The sequence below is a fragment of the Mobula hypostoma genome, chromosome 9 (genome assembly GCF_963921235.1).
Source record: "Mobula hypostoma chromosome 9, sMobHyp1.1, whole genome shotgun sequence".
Classification (NCBI taxonomy): Eukaryota; Metazoa; Chordata; class Chondrichthyes; order Myliobatiformes; family Myliobatidae; genus Mobula; species Mobula hypostoma.
Window position 1 is genome coordinate 81,774,450 of NC_086105.1, and position 20,518 is coordinate 81,794,967.

Consider the following 20,518-nt stretch of genomic DNA (forward strand, 5'->3'; position numbering starts at 1 on the left):
CTGAATAATAAGTTTACCGTCCTGGATACTGTTGGTGGGGACGACCGAACAGGTGTGAGCCAAGGTGGCAGGGCCTCCGGCACTGAGTCTGACCCGGTGGTGCAGAAGAGTGGAACGGAGAAGAGGAGAGCTGTCGTCATTGGAGACTCTATAGTCAGGGTAGCAGACAGGAGATTTTGTGGATGTGAGAAGGACACCCACATGGTTTGTTGCTTCCTGGGTGCCAGGGATGTCTCTGACCAGGTGCACGACATCCTGGTAGGAGAGGGAAAGCAACCAGAAGTCGTGATACATGTTGCTACCAACGACATAGGCAGGAAGAGGGATAAGGACCTGAAGTGTGAGTTTCGGGAACTAGGCAGAAGGTTGAAGAACAAGACCTCAAGGGTGGCATTCTCAGGATTGCTGCCAGTGCTACGTGATAGTGATGGTAAGAATTGGAGGAGATGGCAGTTGAATCGTGGCTGAGGAGTTGGTGCAGGGAGCAGGGTTTTAGATTTTTGGATCATTGGGATCTCTTCTGGGGAAGGTGGGACCTGTACAGATTGGATGGCTTGCACCTGAACTTGAGGGGGAGCAATATCCTTGCAGGTAGGTTTGCTAGCATAGTTCGGGAGGGTTTAAACTAATTTACAGGGGGAATGGGATCCAGAGCGATAGAGCAGTGAAAGAAGTGCATGGAGTAAAGCCAGATCTAACATACAGAGAGGCTTTGAGGAAAAAGAAGCAGAATAAACGGTGTAAAGGTAGTAAGGTAGAAGGGCTGAAGTGTGTGTATCTCAATGCAAGAAGCATCAGGAACAAAGGTGATGAACTGAGAGCTTGGATACATACATGGAATTATGATGTAGTGGTCATTACAGAGACTTGGCTGGCACCAGGGCAGGAATGGATTCTCAATATTCCTGGATTTCAGTGCTTTAAAAGGGATAGAGAGGGCGGAAAAAGGGGAGGAAGGGTGGCATTACTGGTCAAGGATACTATTACAGCTACAGAAAGGGTGGGTAATGTAGCAGGATCCTCTTTTGAGTCAGAATGGGTAGAAGTCAGGAACAGGAAGGGAGCAGTTACTCTACTGGGGGTATTCTACAGGCCCCCTGGTAGCAGCAGAGATACAGAGGAGCAGATTGGGAGGCAGATTTTGGAAAGGTGCAAAAATAACAGGGTTGTTATCATGGGTGACTTTAACTTCCCTAATATTGATTGGCACCTGATTAGTTCCAAGGGTTTAGATGGGGCAGAGTTTGTAAAGTGTGTCCAGGACGGATTCCTGTCACAGTATGTGGACAGGCTAACTAGGGGGAATGTCATACTAGATCTAGTACTAGGTAATGAACTGGGTCAGGTCACAGATCTCTCAGTGGGTGAGCATCTGGGGGACAGTGACCACTGCTCCCTGACCTTTAGCATTATCATGGAAAATGAGAATCAGAGAGGACAAGAAAATTTTTAATTGGGGAAGGGCAAATTATGAGGCTATAAGGCTAGAACTTGCGGGTGTGAACTGGGATGATGTTTTTGCAGGGAAATGTACTATGGATATGTGGTCGATGTTTAGAGATCTCTTGCAGGATGTTAGGGATAAATTTGTCCCGGTGAGGAAGATAAAGAGTGGTAGGGTGAAGGAACCATGGGTGACATGTGAGGTGGAAAATCTAGTCAGGTGGAAGAAGGCAGCATACATGAGGTTTAGGAAGAAAGGATCAGATGGGTCTATTGAGGAATATAGGGAAGCAAGAAAGGAGCTTAAGAAGGGGCTGAGAAGAGCAAGAAGGGGGCATGAGAAGGCTTTGGTGAGTAGGGTAAAGGAAAACCCCAAGGCATTCTTCAATTATGTGAAGAAAAAAAAGATGACAGGAGTGAAGGTAAGACCAATTAGAGATAAAGGTGGGAAGATGTGCCTGGAGGCTGTGGAAGTCCTCAATAAATACTTCTCTTCGGTATTCACCAATGAGAAGGAACTTGATGATGGTGAGGACAATATGAGTGAGGTTGATGTTCTAAAGCATGTTGACATTAAGGGAGAGGAGGTGTTGGAGTTGTTAAAATACATTAGGACGGGTAAGTCCCCGGGGCCTAACGGAATATTCTCCAGGCTGCTCTGCAAGGCGAGGGAAGAGATTGCTGAGCCTTTGGCTAGGATCTCTATGTCCTTGTTGTCCAGGGGAATGGTACCAGAGGATTGGAGGGAAGCGAATGTTGTCCCCTTGTTCGAAAAAGGTAGTAGGGATAGTCCGGGTAATTATAGACCAGTGAGCCTTACATCTGTGGTGGGAAAGCTGTTGGAATAGCTTCTTAGAGAGAGGATGTATGGGCACTTAGAGAATCATGGTCTGATCAGGGACACTCAGCATGGCTTTGTGAAGGGCAGATCATGTCTAACAAGCCTGATAGAGTTCCTTGAGGAGGTGACCAGGCATATAGATGAGGGTAGTGCAGTGGATGTGATCTACATGGATTTTAGTAAATCATTTGACAAGGTTCCACACAGTAGGCTTATTCAGAAAGTCAGAAGGCATGGGATCCATGGAAGTTTGGCCAGGTGGATTCAGAATTGGCTTGCCTGCAGAAGGCAGAGGGTGGTGGTGGAGGGAGTACATTCAGATTGGAGGATTGTGACTTGTGGTGTCCCACAAGGATCTGTTCTGGGCCCTCTACTTTTTGTGAAGTTTATTAACGACTTGGATGTTGGGGTAGAAGGGTGGTTTGGCAAGTTTGCAGATGACACAAAGGTTGCTGGTGTTTTAGATAGTGTAGAGGATTGTCGAAGATTGCAGAGAGATATTGATAGGATACAGAAGTGGGCTGAGAAGTGGCAGATGGAGTTCAATCCGGAGAAGTGTGAGGAAGGATAAACTTTGGAAGGATAAACTCCAAGGCAGAGTACAAAGTAAATGGCAGGATACTTGGTAGTTTGGAGGAGCAGAGGGATCTGGGGGTACATGTCCACAGATCCCTGAAAGTTGCTTCACAGGTGAATAGGGTAGTTAAGAAAGCACAAGGGGTGTTAGCTTTCATAAGTCGAGGGATAGAGTTTAAGAGTTGTGATGTAATGATGCAGCTCTATAAAACTCTGGTTAGACCACACTTGGAGTACTGTGTCCATTTCTGGTCGCCTCACTATAGGAAGGTTGTGGAAGCATTGGAAAGGGACAGAGGAGATTTACCAGGATGCTGCCTGGTTTAGAGAGGATGCATTATGAACAGCGATTAAGGGAGCTAGGGCTTTACTCTTTGGAGAGAAGGAGGATGAGAGGAGACATGATAGAGGTGTCCAAGATAATAAGAGGAATAGATAGAGTGGATAGCCAGCACCCCTTCCCCAGGGCACCACAAGAGGACTTGGCTTTAAGGTAAGGGGTGGGAAGTTCAAGGGGGATATTTGAGGAATGTTTTTTACTCAGAGAGTGGTTGGTGCATGGAATGCACTGCCTGAGTCAGTGGTGGAGGCAAATACACTAGTGGAATTTAAGAGACTACTAGACAGGTATATGGAGGAATTTCATGTGGAGGCTTATATGGGAGGCAGGGTTTGAGGGTCGGCATAACATTGTGGGCCAAAGGGCATGTACTATTCTATGTTCTATGTTCAGGAGCTGTGTCTTTCTCCAGACCTGGCACTCGTCCAAAGAAGTTTTACTTCATTAATCCCTAGTTGCCAGGGATCCCTCACTCGCCTCGCTTCCTAGTCTTCCCAGGCGAACCCCAATGCTAGGAGATCATCCAAATACGCCAAAACTCCAAACAAGTCCACATCCTCCATGGTCTTCCCCATGCCCTGCGGGAAGGTTGCAAGGGCTCCGGATATGCCTTGTCGCAACTTTTCGGATCAGAAGAATCCTGGGGGACCTATAACGGCCATCTTCTCCTTGTCAGCCTCACTCATCGGGATCTGGCAACATCCACTCTTCAGATCCAGCACAGTAAACCACGTCACACTACATAAGCAGACCATCGCGTCTTCGGCCCTCAGGACCGTATTCTGGTCAATGACAGTGCGCCTGTTCAGAGTCCTATAATCCACACACACACTGCCTACGTCTTTCACGGCTGCAGGGGCCAGTCACCGCGACCTCTCTCTCACCGAGTCGTCTTCAGTGGTCAATTCCCCTCCGTCGTGGTATTTCGGAGCGTCTACTAAGAGGGTCTCACCCAGCTCCCCTCCCTCCCAGGCGTAAGCAGCAGTAAGCAACAATCCTCCCTCCTCCACTGGCAAAAAAAGCATCAGCACTCGCCACTGAGCACTCAAGCGTGAGCAAAGCAACAGCAAGGACACAGACTTGCAGTACTCCAAAGACCACATTGTTCACCCGGTATTTGACATACCATAGGCTCTCTCTCTCCCTAATAAGGGAGAAAGAGGTGTCTCCATTTTTACAGCGAGCGGGGAGCCTTAACAAACAACTTGCTTGTTTGCAATGTTAAAAGTCCGTTATGTCTCCTTTTTCAAGCTCTGTGCCCAAAGATCTGGGCACACAGCCATAGATATTCTGACCTCCCCGATGACCACAAGTCTCCTGTTGTGACACCAACCCTCAATCCGCCTGTCTCCAGAGCCCAGAAACTTTAGGCTTCCAAATCCAAGCCGGACACTTCGGCCAAGCCCTTGGCATGCCGAACAACAGCCAGTTATGGAACCCTGAGAGTGGGTCCCATTCCCACAAAGAACTGTAGTCAGCATTTAACTCCAGGTCAGGGTCTTCAAAAGAGCCCTGAAACGGAAAAATGAAGATATTGAAGATGAAAATAGAGCTGTTTCCAAAAATGCAAGCAAAGGAGTCATCATTTAATGCCATCATCACTCCATTCCACCTACATATTGAGCACTAATCCGAAATGTCAGCATACATTTGTGTGCTGGAGATGCTGAGATACATTCTAGGATGTGCTGGGACATGTCACCAGTGATGTTACCTGGGGGTCATTGGGTGGTTTAGGTCTTTCAACTTCAGACACTCTTGCCCAGGCGACCCAGCCAGGGTTGATCAGGTCCCGGCTTGTGTCCCAGAGGCATTGGTCCATGGGTCACACCTCTTGATCCATAGACATCTGGAGGCTTGCTCAGCAGCCTCTGCGATGGTCCTGATGGCTTGTTTCTTTGCAGCCCCTGTAATGTAAAAAGAGAAAGTAGGTTCTGCAGAATGAGTGGCCAGCAAAACCTCTACACCCCACCTGTATAGGCTCACATTATACCCTCCAACCCTGTCTCTGGCATTGCCCTACCGCTCCAGATATTTGGCTTTCAAATTTTTCTGTGCATAGACACAGATGAGTGATGCTTTTGTGTACCAAAAGGAGATACAATCCAACTTTGAAGCACTATAGTTTATACTGTTTATTTCACAACCATTCAAAATGATCCTTGTCAACATACTGGGAAGCGCTCTGGGCTGTAATTTAAATTACACACATTGAGGTCCTCGACAGCCTGGAAAAGATGGGGAATACGTTAATTTCATGTGCTGCATTTTAGGAGGGTGATCTACCGTGAGATACTTATACACTAAGATGTAATGGAAACTTGGCCAGCAAGTGTGGGAAGTAAATAGAATTGGGTATGTAGTAAATGTGGGATGAATTATCAAGCAGCATTTGAATGCCTGCTTGATTCATGGTGGTGTTGCATACTGTCAAGCTGCCAGCTTTTTCGCAAGATTTCCAAGAACTGCAGAAAATGCAAATACTACTGAGTTTGAGTGGTGTTGTGTTCTGCTTTAGGTAGGCCCCATTAAATATATAACGGATCAAGCCTCAGCTTTTAGGAACTGGAAGCCATCAAAGTGTGTCTTGATGCTCTCACTCTGTATCACTGCACACAGAGAAATATATAGTCTTTTCACATGGAGGGTTAAATTCCATCATGACCAATACACCACAGGCACATCCCTCTCCCAGCCACCTACAGCAGGTGCTGCCTCAGGTGTCCATTATCTGGGACATGCCATCTTCTCACAGCTACCATCAGGCAGCAGGTATAGAAGCCGGTGTCCCACACCACCAGGTTCAAGCACAGCTACTTCCCTTCAACTATTCTGTTCTTAAATGATCCTGCACAGCCCACAATATAGTAACACTTTGACCACTTGGCACGACAATGGTCTTTGTTTTTTCTTGTTATAATTGTGTCATGTCATGTAAATTTTTGCTATTATGCTTAATTTACACTTTTCTTGTGATTGCAGCTCATTTGATGCTCTGCTGCTACGTGCCTGTGTTGTTGCTGGACAACGTCAAAGTACACTTATTATCAAAGAACATATATGTCACCATATGCTACAATCAGACTCATTTTCTGGCAGGCATAAACAGGGAAAAAAAGAAATACAATAGAAATTATGAAAACATATACATACATAAAGACTAACAAACAACTAAAGAAGACAGAACGTACAAATTTAAAAACAATACTGAGAACAGGAGTTGTAGAGTCATTGAAAGTGAGTCCAGAGGTTGTGGAACCAGTTCATTGTTGAGGTGAGTGAAGTTATCCACACTGGTTCAGGAGCCTGATGGTTGAATGGTAAAAATAGTTGCTGAACCTGACGATGTGGAATATGAGGTTCCTGAAGTGCTGGTAGTGAAAAGAAAACATGGCCTCTCTTTCATTGCACCTGTGCACATATGTACTTGTGCATACGACAATGAAGTCAACTTTGACTTTAAATTTAAATTCATTCCATCTCCCAGCTTGAACACAAAAGTTAATTTTAAGACGTACCTTAAAATTCAGCTGACCAGATGTTGCAAATGACTATTTGTTCAAGGTATTATATGTGAAAAGTGACCCACCACCCCCACAGACAAAGAAATTCTCCATCCAGGTCCTTCCACATTTGATAGGTCTCAATCAGATCCCCCCAACAACCCTTCAAACTCCAGTGAGCACAGGCCAAGTGTCACCACATGACCCAAAAGCCCACACCACCCTGCCTGACTCTCAGGATCACTCCCACAAACCGCCGCCAATGCCAGCACATCTCCCCGGACAAAGAGCCCAAAACGGCCTGTAACACTCAATATGGACTATGACCAATCCCCTAAACTACCTGAACTCCACATCTTTGATTCACATTACAGTCTTCTCGAAATGAATGGTACCACTGCAGCTGCTCTCCACACCAACCCAACCTACTGTCTCGGTTCCAGACGGAGGATTCAGGAAACCAATCTTCCGCCAGATGAAAGCTCTAATGTAGGTAGTAGAAACTAAAGTACAACTCTATCCATAATAGATCTGAATCTGTTGTGTCTGAGTATAATAGCGAGAAGGTGTCACAAAAAGAGTAAATATCAAGGGAATTTACATTCAAAGGCCACTTTATTAGTTGCACCTATACATCTGCTCATTAATGCAAATATCTGATCAGCCAATCATGTGGCAGCAGCTCAATACGTAAAAGCATACAGACATGGTCAAGAGACTCAATTGAAGTGGTATCCCATTACCTTCTTCTAAGCAGTGTCATTACAAGACAGATGACAGATGAATATCAACAACATTCAGAAATTAGTGGTCAGATAACCAGGACGTGATATGCACCAGCTGCTCATATGACCATCCACCACCTGCTCCCATGGCTTCACCTGACCCTGCTCAGTGGCTAAGCAGGTGCTGCACCTTGCCCACGGGTGACCTCCAGGGTGGCGGAGGGAAGAAGCGGCTTACACCTCCTTTGGTAGAGATATATCTTCATTCCATCACCTTGCTCGAGAATGTTGGGGAGGGTTTAAAATAATTTGGCAGGAGGGTGGAAACTGGAGTGATGGGACTCAGGATAGGATGGACAGTAAAAAAGTAAAGATAGCGTGCAGTCAGACTGTCAGGAAGGGCAGGCAGGTGATGGGACATAGCTGCAGCCAACAGGCTGAGTATCAAATCATTAGGGATGCAGAATCAGAAAGAATAGCAAATATGATACTCAAAGTGTTGTATCTCAATGCACGGAGTAAAAGAAATAAGGTGGATGATCTTGTTGCACTATTACAGATTGTCAGGTATGATGTTGTGGCCATCTCTAAATCATGGCTGAAGGATAGTTATAGTTGGGAGCTGAATGTCCAAGGTTACATGTTGTAACAGAAGGATATAGGAAGGAAGGGAGAGGGGGTGGTGTGACTCTACTGGTAAAAAATTAGCATCAAATCAGTAGAAAGATGTGATATTGGATCGGAAGATGTTGAATCCTTGTGGGTTGAGTTAAGAAACTACAAGGGTAAAAGGACATTGATGGTAGTTATATACAGGCCTCTCAACATTGGCTGGGAGGTGGACCACAAGTTACAACAGGAAATAGAAAAGGTGAGTCAAAAAGGGAAATGCTATGCTAGTTATGGGAGATATGAACATGCAGGTCAATTGGGAAGATTAGGTTGGTGATGGATCTCAAGAGGGTGTGTTTGTTGAATGCCGAAGGGATGCCTTTTTAGAGCAGTTTATTGTTGAGCCTACTAGGGATCAGCTGTACTGGATTGGGTGTTATGTGATGAACCAGAGGCGATTAGGGAGCTTAAGGTAAAAGAACCCTTAGGAACCAGTGATCACAATATGATGGTGTTCAGCTTGAAATTTGATAGGGAGAAAGTAAAGTCTGACGTAGCAGTATTTCAGAGGAATAAGGGAAATTACAGTGGTATGAGAGAGGAGTTGGCCAAAGTAAATTGGAAGGAACAGTTGGCAAGGATGTCAGCAGAGCAGCAATGACATACATTTCTGGGAAAAATGAGGAAGGGGCAGGACATGTGTATTCCAAAAATGAAGAAATACTCAAATAGCAAAATAGTAACATAGAAAATAGAAACATAGAAAATAGGTACAAGTGTAGGCCATTCGGCCCTTCGTGAATGCACCGTCAGCGGAATCATGGCTGACAAGGGAAGTCAAAGCTAATGTAAAAACAAAAGAGAGGGCATGCAACAAAGCAAAAATTAGTGGGAAGATAGAGAATTGGGAAGTTTTAAAAAAAAAACTACAGAAAGGAACTAAAAGAATCATTAGAAGGGAAAAGATGAAATATGAAAGCAAGCTAGTAAATAATATCAAAGTAGATAATAAAAGCTTTCTCAAGCATGTAAAAAATAAAAGAGAGATGAAAGTGGATATAGGAGCACTAGAAAATGAGGCTGAAGAAATAATAACGGGGCTAAGGAGATGGCAAATAAACTAAATGAGTATTTTGCATCAGTTTTCACTGTGGAAGACAATAGCAGTATGCCTGATGCTGTAGTATGTGAAGGAGGAGAAGTGGATGCAGTTACTATTACATGGGAGAAGTTGCTCAAAAAACTGAAAGACCTAAAGGTACATAAGTCACCCAGACCTGATGAACTGCACCCAATGGTTCAGAAAAAGGTAAGATTAAAGGTTGTGACAGCATTAGGAATGATCCTTCAAAAATCATTAGACTCCGGTTTGGTGCCAGAGGTCTGGAAAATTGCAAATGTCACCTCACTCTTTTTTTTCATATAATTTTATTGAGTTTTCAAGGTGATACATGAGAAAATAATATCTACCCTCCCCCCTCCCCTTAACCCTCCCCCACCCCAGTATATACTCCTACCTAAAGAGAAAAGAAAAAAAGAAAAAAAGAAAAAAAAAGAACCACCTGAATATTAGAAGGTTTGCACATGCTCCATGGGATAAAAATAAATTTTATATATATTTGTTACTTTCCCCCAATGAACCAAGATCTTCATCATCGGAGCTATAAATAAGGGCTCCAAATATTCAAAAATGTTACATGTTTATCTCTTAAAATCTAAGACATTACTTAGCTTCTCAATTCTCATAGTTCCCTGGGAAATCTCTTTGAACTTCACCATGTTGCTATGTGTTTCCCTCCCAATCATCCAGGCAAAAAGAAAAAAAAGATAGATAAATTACAAAAAAAGAGAAAACAAAATACCCCCCCACTAATGTTGTGAATGAAAAGATACACAACACTACCCCCCTCCATTGTGCAGGTCATGGCTATTGCCACGCTTGCACACATGAATAACGTAGCGATTGGTCAGTGTTTCTTCCAGCTCCCCCGTAACAAAAAATTGTATATATATATATATAAAAAAAATGTCATTATTCCCAGCTAATATTCCTCAAATTTTAACCTTTCTTCTCTTCCCTCATATAATTAATAATATATTTATGTATTCATCTGCCTAAAAATCCAACAGGCCTAATCCTTGATCCAGTCTTCATCTTCAATCCATCTCGCTCCCCTAGGTTTGTTCTTGTATCTGGTGAATATTCAAAGAATCTCGCACAAACTCCTCCACTTTCTGGTAATCATCAAAAAATCTTTTTTCTCCACCAGGCAAAAAAATCTTCAAGGTTGCAGGATAACGCAATATAAATTGATAACCGTGATCCCATAGGGCTTTTTTCACTGGAATAAACTTCTTCCTTCTTTTCAAAAGTTCATAACTTATGTCAGGGTAGAAAAAAATTTTCTTCCCTTCTATCATCAATGGCCCTTTTCCATTCTTGGCAGCTTGGGCAGCCGCCGGTAGAATCCTTTCTTTGTCTTGAAATCTTAAGAATTTTATTAAAATTGATCGTGGATATTGGTCATCTTGTGGTTTTGGTCTTAGAGCTCTATGTACCCGCTCAATTTCAATTGATCGGTCTTCCTCTTTCATTTGCAAGGTTTTCAGGATCCATCTTTGAAAAAATTCTATTGGATTATCCCCTCTATACCTTCTTTAAGACCAATAATTTTAATGTTATTACGTCTACTAAAATTTTCCAACACATCCACTTTCTCCAAGAGTCGATTTCTTCCCGTGTTCCAGACAAGTACATCATTTTCTGTTTTTTCCACTCTATCGTTAATATGCTGCATTGTTCTTTCCTTCTTCTGAAGTTTCTTATCCATTTTATCCTGTCTTTTCATAGCTTTATCATAGCACATCTTTACATCTCTAAGCTCTGTTCTTAATTTTCTTAGTTCAGCCGTTAATTGCAATAAAGCCTCTCTTATGTCTTCATCGTCTCCTTTACTTCCAGTCTCTTCCAGTTCTTCCTCCTCCTCTTCATCTGTATTCTCTGCGATATCCAATTCTGACTCTGAGTCACTTGCAGTTGCAGTGGTCGTCGGTTCTTGTAGTTTAAATTGTGTCGATTTGCGCATGCGTACTTCTTTGCGCAAGCGCAATTCCGGCATCAATTTCCGAGAGACCGCTACCGCCACCATTGCTCCTTGTTTTTCTATGCCAGAGATAAAATGCATCTCCTCCGAAGGAGCTCCAACCTGAATCCGAGGCTCCATCACTGCAGTAGGCCCTTTTTTCTTCCCATCTCGCGGCGACTTCACAACAACAAACTTCTTCTGTTGCGGTTTACGAGGCATATCGTAGAGTAGTCTTACGAAGTTTATAAGTAGTTTTCGGAGAGTATTTATTAACTTTACTTTGTTTAAACGGTACTTTGCTGATTTTTTACGGGAGAGCTGGATTCACACGTCTCAATCCCACGTCATCACGTGACGCCCCACCTCACTCTTTAAGAAAGGAGGAAGGCAGCAGAAAGGAAATTATAGACCAGTTACCCTGACCCCTCAGTGGCTGGGAAGATGTTAGAGTCAATTGTTAAGGACAAGGTCATGGAGTACTTAGTGACACAGGACAAGGTAGAATAAAGTCAGCATGGTTTCATTCAGGGAAAATCCTGCCTGATGAACCTGTTGGAATTCTTTGAGGAGATTATGAGTAGGATAGATAAAGGGGATGCAGTGGATGTTGTACAACGTTTGTATATTTGGACTTTCAGAAGGCCTTTGGTAAGGTGCCAAATATGAGGCTGCTTACCAAGTTAAGAGACAATGATATTACAGGAAAGTTACCAATATGGTTAGAACATTGGCTAATTGGAAGAAGGCAGTGAAAAAAAGGATCTTTTCTGGTTGGTTGCCAGTGACTAGTGGTTTTTGCACAAGGATTTGTGTTGGGACCACTTCTTTTTATGTTGTATATAAATGATGGAATAGATGGCTTTGATGCCAAGCTTGCAGATGTTACGAGAATGGGCAAAGAGAGTGGCAAATAAAATTCAACGTTGGAAAATGCATGGTCGTGCACTTTGGTAGTAGAAATAAATGTGCAGATTATTTTCTAAACAGGGAGAAAATCCAAAAATCTGAGGTGCCATGGGACTTGGGGGTCCTTGTGCAGAACACCCTAAGAGTTAACTTGCAGGTTGACTTGGTGGTGAGGAAGGCAAATGCAATGTTGGCATTCATTTCAGGAGGTCTAGAATACAAGAGCAAGGATGTGATGCTGAGGCTTTATAAAGCACTGGTGAAGCCTCACCTTGAGTATTGTGAACAGTTTTCAGTCCTGCAACTTAGAAAAGATGTGCTGGCATTGGAGATGTCTAGACGAGGTCCACAAGGATGATTCCAGGAATGAAAGGGTTTATCATACGAGGAATATTTGATGGCTCTGGATCTATACTTGTTGGAATTCAGAAGGATGAGGGGGGGGATCTCATTGAAACCTTTCAAATATTGAAAGGGCTAGACAGAGTAGATTTGGAAAAGATGTTTCCCATGGTGAAAAAGTCTAGGAAAAGTGGGCACAGCCTCAGGATAGAGGGGCAATCTTTCAAAATAGAGATGCAGAGACATTTCTTTAGCCAAAGGGTGGTGAATTTGTGGAATTTGTTGCCACATGCAGCTGTGGAGGCCAGGTCATTGGGTGTATTTAAGGCAGAGATTGATAGGTTCTTGATTGGACATAGCATCAAAGGTTACAGGAAGAAGGCCAGAAAATGGTGTTCAGAAGAAGGGAAAAAGGATCAGCTGTGGTTAAATGGCGGAGCAGACTCAATGGGCCAAATGACCTAGTTCTGCTCCTATGTCATATGGTCTTTTGATCTAAGAAGGTATCTGATAGGAGAGGTGAGTGGACCATGGGAGAAAGGGGAGAGGGAGGGGCACAGGGGGGAGGTGATAGACAGGTGAGGAGAAGAGGTAAGAGGCCAGAGTGGGAAATAGGAAAAAAAAACTTACTGTAAGAAAACATCGATGTTCATATCATCAGACTGGAAGCTACCTGGACAGAGCATAAGGTGTTGTTCCTCCATCTTGGACCGACATATCGGAATAGGAATGGGACTAGGAGTTAAAATGGTTGGCCACTGGGAAATTTTGTTTTTTGCAAATAGAACGAAGGTGCTCAACAAAGCAGTCCCCACAACTTATGTCACTTCTCACCAACATAGAGCAGGCTGCATCGGGAGCAATGGATACAATAGACAACCCCCAACAGCTTCACAGGTGGGGTGTTTCCTCACCTGTAAGGACTTTTTCGGGCCATTCTTCTTACAAAGCATTCTTCAGTACAGAGCATAAAGGGGAAGGAGTGATTGCAACTCTGGATCTGCTGCAGTATAAAAACATAATAAGCATAAAGAACTCAATAAAAAACTTTAAAAACAGCTATTATAAATATAAAAGCAATCCTATAAAGCATGAACTGTGACGCTGGTGGTATGTATGTCGTGGTGGCGGGGTGTGCTGGTGTGGGTGAATGGATAGAGGTGTTGATCAGCCTGGAAGCTTGGGGGAACTAACTGTTTCTGAGTCCTTTGGACACACACAATAAAGTTTACTTCAAGGTTGTGATCCCTTTAATGATTGTGCATGTGACTTAGTATGCTGCAGAAATTTCTGAAGAAATTATGTGTCAAGTCCTGAAATAAATTGCACATACTTTGTTTGAGCTCCCCGGTCATTGCATGTATAAGCCAGTATAATCTGCAAAGGAGTTGATTTGAAGTTTGGAACTCAACAGGAATTACTACATGCAGTTGCTGTATTAACGTAACTTGCTGTTACTTTAAAACAAATATTTTTGCACTGGGATATTGACATATAACTGACACAACTGAAAATAATATACCTAGATGTGATTATTCATTACCACAAAAATACCAGTTTTTTCAACAGCTTTGGGATCATGCACAAATATAATTTATACTAATGTATTAACCTTCAAGAAGCAAGTTTCCTGCCATTGTAACTAAAGCTTCACTTTTTAAATTTTTCGACTGAATTCTATTTGTCTTACCTTTCTAAGCTTATGCTCAGAATTAGTTCCCTATTCCTTTTCATGTCATTCTGCCTGCCCGGTTGCATTTTAATTCTCCGTCCACCTTCGTTCTTTCTCTGTGCGTCTTACTTCAACAGCATGGTAATTTACAAGGGGTTCAAGATACAATCTCAGAATGTACTTCATCAGGGCTAAATAATTCTCTAACAGCATGAGAAACCATTAATGATTCTCCAATTTGATATTTAACTCAGCGTGATTTCTCCCTTGCATTGCCAAAATTGAATGCACATTCTCTCTATTTACATAGACATGTCAATATGCACTCAGTGGCCACTTTATTAGGTACAGGAGGTACCTAATAAAGCGGCCATTGGGTGTACATTTCTGGTCTTCTGCTGCTGCAGTCCATCCACTTCAAGGTTTGACGTGTTGTGCATTCAGAGATGCGTTTCTGCACACTACCTTTGTAATGTGTGGTTAGTTGATTTATTGTCATTTTTCTGACAGCTTGAACCAGCCTGGCCATTCTCCTCTGACCACTCTCATTAACAAGGCATTTTTTCCACAGAATTGCTGCTCACTGGATGATTTTGTTTGTCGCACTATTCTCTGTAAACTCTAGAGCAAGGGGTTCCCAACCTGGAGTTAATGGACGCCTTGGTTAACGGTAGAGGTCCATGACATTGAAAAGCTTGGGAACCCCTGCTCTAGAGAATGTTGTGCATGAAGATTCCAGGAGATCAGTATTTTCTGAGACACTCAAACTAACCCATCTGGCACCAACAAACTGTCACGCAGGTGAGAAATTGCTAGATTTTTCAGCAGTCTAATGAACAAGGAGGCAATTAAAAGAGAGAGAGAGTACGGTGCGAGCTGAGACACGAGCTGGGAAGTCACTATGGTAACAGCTCAGAGCAGTTGAGCTAACGAACGCTGGAATTTTGGATGGATTATAAAAAGTTGATCCTTCGGCCTGATAGTGGAAGAGGAGACACAACACGAGAGATCTGCAAAAGCTACCTGAGAAACCACTGGTGGAGTTTAAGACCACCACGAGGGTGGAGGCGACGGACCGATTAATTTCGATCCGTGATTACCAGTGTGGGTAAGAGCTTGCCTGTGGGGGTCTGCTGTTGGTGAACCCGTGCCGTGGGTTAGTAGACCATCTGTGTCTGTGTGGGAGTCACACCAAGTGACTCTGAAGACTTCAGAAGCAAGAACAACTAAAGCTGCCAACCTGAACATCAACTCAATTAACTCTCTCTCTCCCCATCAATTCAACTCAACGTATCACAAAGTGAACTGAACTGCTTAAACTTACCTGACACCGTAAGACTGATATCTACCTCCTGGACTATTATTTTTGTATCCACACACACATTTACAGATATATACATTTATAACAGTTTATAACCTGTATTGTATTATTCGGTTTAATGATATTAATTCATTGTAGTAATAAATATAGTCTTAATTTATAGTAAACCAGACTCCATGTGTGTTCCATTTCTGCTGGTCCTTTTCAACCTGTCGCGGGGTTCGTGACAACATTGGGGCCTGCATCCGGGATCTGAACAAATTTGGTTGGAGCCAATTTTCGAAATTGTGTGGGGCCTTGTCTTGTTTGGGGAAATCCTTTGTAATTAATCTGTGTGTGGAAAACAGCAAAAATGGAGGCTAGTGAATTTATAGAGAACCCTACTCCTCTGTTTTTGAGGAGTGCCAGAAGGAGGTTCTGTGTGACATTGCTAAGAAATGGAAACTTTACCGAATACAGAAGAGTATGACGAAGGCAGGAATTTGGAGGAAAATAGCTGAATATTGTGTTGGGAAAGAGTTGTTTGAGGAGGAGTCGTTACAGGAGTTTCCGATAGGTGATGAGAAGACCCTCTTACGACTAGAACAATTAAGAATGGAGAGACTTAAGTTCGAGTCTGCAGAGGCAGAGAGACAGAGGGAGTTTGAGAGGGAGATGCGGCATCAAGAGGGTCAAGTGTCAGGCCATGGTGGCGAGAGGGGTGTATCAATTAATGTCAGTCAGGAAATTAAGTTGGTACCTCTGTTTGCTGAAGAAGACGTTGATAGGTACTTCCTACATTTTGAGAAAGTGGCTCAGAACAGGAAGTGGCCAAGGGAGGACTGGGCAGTATTGCTGCAAAGTGTGTTAAAAGGGAAGGCGCAACAAGCATATTCTGCCTTATCTGCAACCAAGTCGACTAATTATGGAAATGTGAAGGAGGCTGTGCTTAAGGTCTATGAAATGGTGCCAGAAGCGTACCGACAGACGTTTCGGGGTTTGAGGAAGTCTAAGAACCAGACATATATAGAGTGTGCCCGTGAAAAGGAGAGGTACGTTGATCGGTGGTGTGCCTCAAAAGAGGTAGATGAGGACTACCACAGAGTGAGATAGTTGATACTGATTGAGGAATTTAAAGAGTGTGTCCCTAGTGAGATACGGACATACATAGAAGAGAAAGAGGTTGAGACTCTTTCCACGGCCGCTAGGTTAGCGGCTGAGTTTGCCCTGACTCACAAGATTAAGTTTTTCCCCAGCAAGGGTTATCAGAAGAGTTACCGGGATAATCCGCCGAGTAAAACAGAGAACAAGGCAGGGGCTAGTGACAGAGGTAAAGAGGAGGGGAAACCGACCAAAAAATAAGTTTTCCAGTTTTACCTGTTACTACAGCAGGAAGCCTGGCCATGTGGCGTCTAACTGGCTTATTCGGAAGAAAGAAATGGGAAAGGAGAAGGGGAAAACCCCTGACGCGTGAGCACCGGCGGCTGAGACCACACGAAGGAAGGTGGGGTCTGGCCGAGTTCAGGAAGGGATTGAGTGGTTTATTATATCAAGGGTTTTGTGTCTGTGAAGGAGGGGTCACCCCTAGTTCCAGTGAGAATCTGGCGTGATACTGGAGCCTTTCAGTCACTGATATTAAGTGATGTCTTAGAATTTGGTGACGAGACAAAAACGGACCAAGTGAATATTCTGGAAGGTATTGTCAAGGTAACAGAGGTCGTGCCTTTGCACAAAATAATTTTGAAATGTGACTTAGTGTCTGGACCAGTTGAGATAGGGATACGACCTAAATTACCGATAGCTAATGCAGACGTCTTGTTGGGAAACGACCTGGCAGGAAAAGATGTATACTCAGGGTTACAGCTAACAAGCCAGCCTGTTGTTAGTGAGACAAGCACAGACAGTGAACTTTATCCCGCATGAGTGGTCACAAGAAGTATGACAAGGAAGACTGCAGAAGTGAAGCGATCTAGACAGAAGGGGTCAGGTGCCCGCAATAGCAAAGACAGGGGTATGGATCCTACTGACTGATCTGAAACTTTTCTACCGTCTGTGTTTGACCAAGACCCAGGTAGTGAGGTGGATAAGAGGGGTTTGTCATTGTCCAGGCGGAAGCTTGTGGAAGAGCAGGATAAGGATTCTGAGATTGCAGTTTTAAAAGAGACAGCTCCTTCGGAGGATGAAATTCAGAGGGAGTCAATGGGGTACTATCTGAAGGATGGGGTATTAGTGAGGAAGTGGAGGCCACCGACAGTACTTGCCGATGAGGATTAGGCCGTGGTGCACCTGGTGGTGGTTCCGAAGGGTTACCGTACAGAAATTTTAAAAATGGCTCATACAATGCCTTTAGGGGGACATCTTGGAGTCAGAAAGACAGGGCACAAGGTTATGAAAGAATTTCATTGGCCGGGTGTAAGAAAGGATGTGGCAGTTTTTTGTAAAACTTGTCGCACATGTCAAGTGGTAGGGAAACCGAATCAGACTACCCCACAAGAGCCACTTCGCCCCATACCAGCTTTTGGTGGACCATTCTCCAGGGTCATTGTGGATTGTGTTGGCCCACTGCCAAAGACTGCAGGTGGCCACCAATACTTTTTAACCATGATGTGCGCTGCCTCTAGGTTCCCAGAAGCAATACCCCTTAGGAACCTAAAGGCTATAACAGTGGTGAAGGCACTTATTAAGTTCTTTATGTTAGTGGGTCTGCCCAAGGAGATACAATCAGATCAGGGCAGTAATTTCTCATTGGGTGTATTCCAACAGATAGTTACTGGGAACTAATAGGAACTGGGAGCAGAACAAATTTTGTCCACGGCACATCATCCCCAATCCCAGGGAGCGATAGAGAGGTTTCACTCTACCCTCAAAACCATGATTAAAATGTGCTGTATGGAAAACGAAAAACATTGGGATGAGAGTATCCTTTACTCCTATTTGCAATAAGAGATTTGATCCAGGAATCGTTGGGGTTCAGTCTGTTTGAGTTTGTTTTCGGTCATAGGCCTGGAGGACCTTTGACTTTACTGAGAGAGTAATGGTCTGATAAGGAAGTGCGAATTGGTGTATTGGATTATGTCTTAGAGTTTCGAGACAGGCTGAGCAGGGCTTGTGACCTTGCGAAACACAATCTCCAAGACTCCCAGGCTGATATGAAGCACGGGTATGACAGACAGGCAAGGGAGCGAAGCTATGAGGTTGGAGATAAGGACTTGGTTTTGTTTCCCTTGGAGAATAACCCTATCCAGGATCAATTTAGTGGACCCTACGAAATAATGAGGAAAATTGATGAGCTGGGCTATGTTATCAGGACACCTGGTAGAAGGAAGACCACTCAATTAGTGCATGTGAACCTAATCAAACCTTATTTTGATTCTAAATCCGTATCAGTTGGAGTCACGACCAAACAAGACCCAGCTGCAAAGACTAGCCCAGAGATAACAGGGGAGTGTAATGAGCAGTGTCTGGTTTCAGCTCGACTCAAGAATGCTAGTGTTTTGGAAAACATAGACAGTAAAATTAATCACCTGGAACCGAAACAACAGCAACAGATAAAGGAGCTAATTGGCAGACATTCTGATCTATTCCCCGATACACTGAGGCAGTGCAGTATAGCTACCCATGATGACATTGTGGGGCAGGCTGATCCAGTGAAACAGCACACATATAGGATGAATTTAGAACGTAGTAAAGTAGTGGAACAGGAAATCGAATATATGTTGGCCAATGGTATAATCAGGCCATCCACCTCTGCGTGGGCTTCCCCGTGCATGATAGTTCCCAAGCCCGATGGTACAATGAGATTTTGCACAGATTATAGAAAGGTCAACACAATAACTAAAACAGATGCTTACCTTATTCCCAGAATAGATGACTGCAACGATAGGGTGGGAAAGGCTAAGTACCTAACAAAAATTGACCTGCTAATAAGGTACTGGTGTGTTCCCTTAATCGATAGGGCTCGAGAGATATCGGCATTCATCACTCCCTCGGGGTTGTACGAGTATAATGTGATGCCTTTCGGGATGAAGAATGCCCCTGCGACATTCCAACATATGATAAACTCTGTGATTCAAGGCTTGAAGAATACTGGGGCATACATTAACAACTTATTAGTATGGAACGACACGTGGGAGGAACACATTGTAACAGTAGAGAAATTATTTGATTGGCTCTCTAAAGCTAATCTGACAGTGAACCTTGCCAAGAGTGAGTTTGGTTGCGCCAGGGTCACATATCTTGGTTACGTAGTGGACCGGGGTCAACTGGCTCCTGTGAAAGGGAAAGTTCAGGCTATCACTGATGTACCCATTCCAACGGGTAAGAGAGCATGAGAAGGTTTTTAGGTATGGTGGGGTATTATCAAAAATTTTGCAAGAACTTTGCGGATATTGCCCCTCCACTGACAAGACTGTGAGAAAGAGTGAACAATTTGTGTGGGATGAGCATTGCCAAGAGGCGTTCGAACAGTTAAAGGGTATTCTGTGTCACCATCCAGTGCTAAAGGCACCGGACTTCACTAAGCCGTTCTCCCTAGCGACGGACGCTAGTGATGAAGTTGCAGGGGCGGTGCTATTACAGAGAGGAGATGATGGTATTGAACATCCCGTGGCATACTTTTCCAAAAAGTTTAATGTACACCAGAAAAATTACTCAACAATAGAAAAGGAATTGAGGTTTACGTTAGTCCCGCACAAAAGCCGTTAGTGGTGTACACTGACCACAACCCTTTGGTGTTTTTATATAAGATTAAAGATCGAAATCAGCGTTTATTAAACTGGAGCCTGTGTTTACAGCAGTTTGATATTGACATAAGACACTTAAGGGGTACGGACAACGTCATTGCGGATTGTCTATCCCACTGTTAAAAATGCTGACGAACTGTGTAAATGGTTAATGCATACTCTGTGAAGTAGAGTGTAGTGCTTGGTGTGTAGAATCTGTGAGTGAGCAAAATTCTGCTCAAAGATCAAAATTTTCTCAAAAGGGGGAAGGTGTCACGCGGGTGAGAAACTGCTAGAAAGTTCAGCAGTCTAATGAACAAGGAGGCGATTAAAAGAAAGAGAGAGTATGGCGCGAGCTGAGACATGAGCTGAGAAGTCACCATGGTAACAGCTCAGAGCAGTTGAGCAAACGGATGCTGGAATTTTGGGTGGATTATAAAAAGTCGATCCT

At 43.6% G+C, this 20,518-nt stretch overlaps 1 long non-coding RNA gene across 2 annotated transcripts in view; it reads right to left on the bottom strand.

Moving 5' to 3' along the window:
* The window catches only part of LOC134351289 (uncharacterized), a 38,828-nt gene extending 24,647 nt beyond the window's left edge, over window positions 1-14,181 (bottom strand). For both annotated transcript variants that reach the window (XR_010019121.1, XR_010019120.1), the window contains exons 1-3: window positions 14,065-14,181; window positions 13,289-13,377; window positions 4,915-5,107 (exon numbers count right to left, since the gene is read on the bottom strand). This is a non-coding gene — a long non-coding RNA (uncharacterized LOC134351289). The remainder of the gene's footprint in view (window positions 1-4,914; window positions 5,108-13,288; window positions 13,378-14,064) is intronic.
* Between the last annotated feature and the right edge of the window lie 6,337 nt (window positions 14,182-20,518).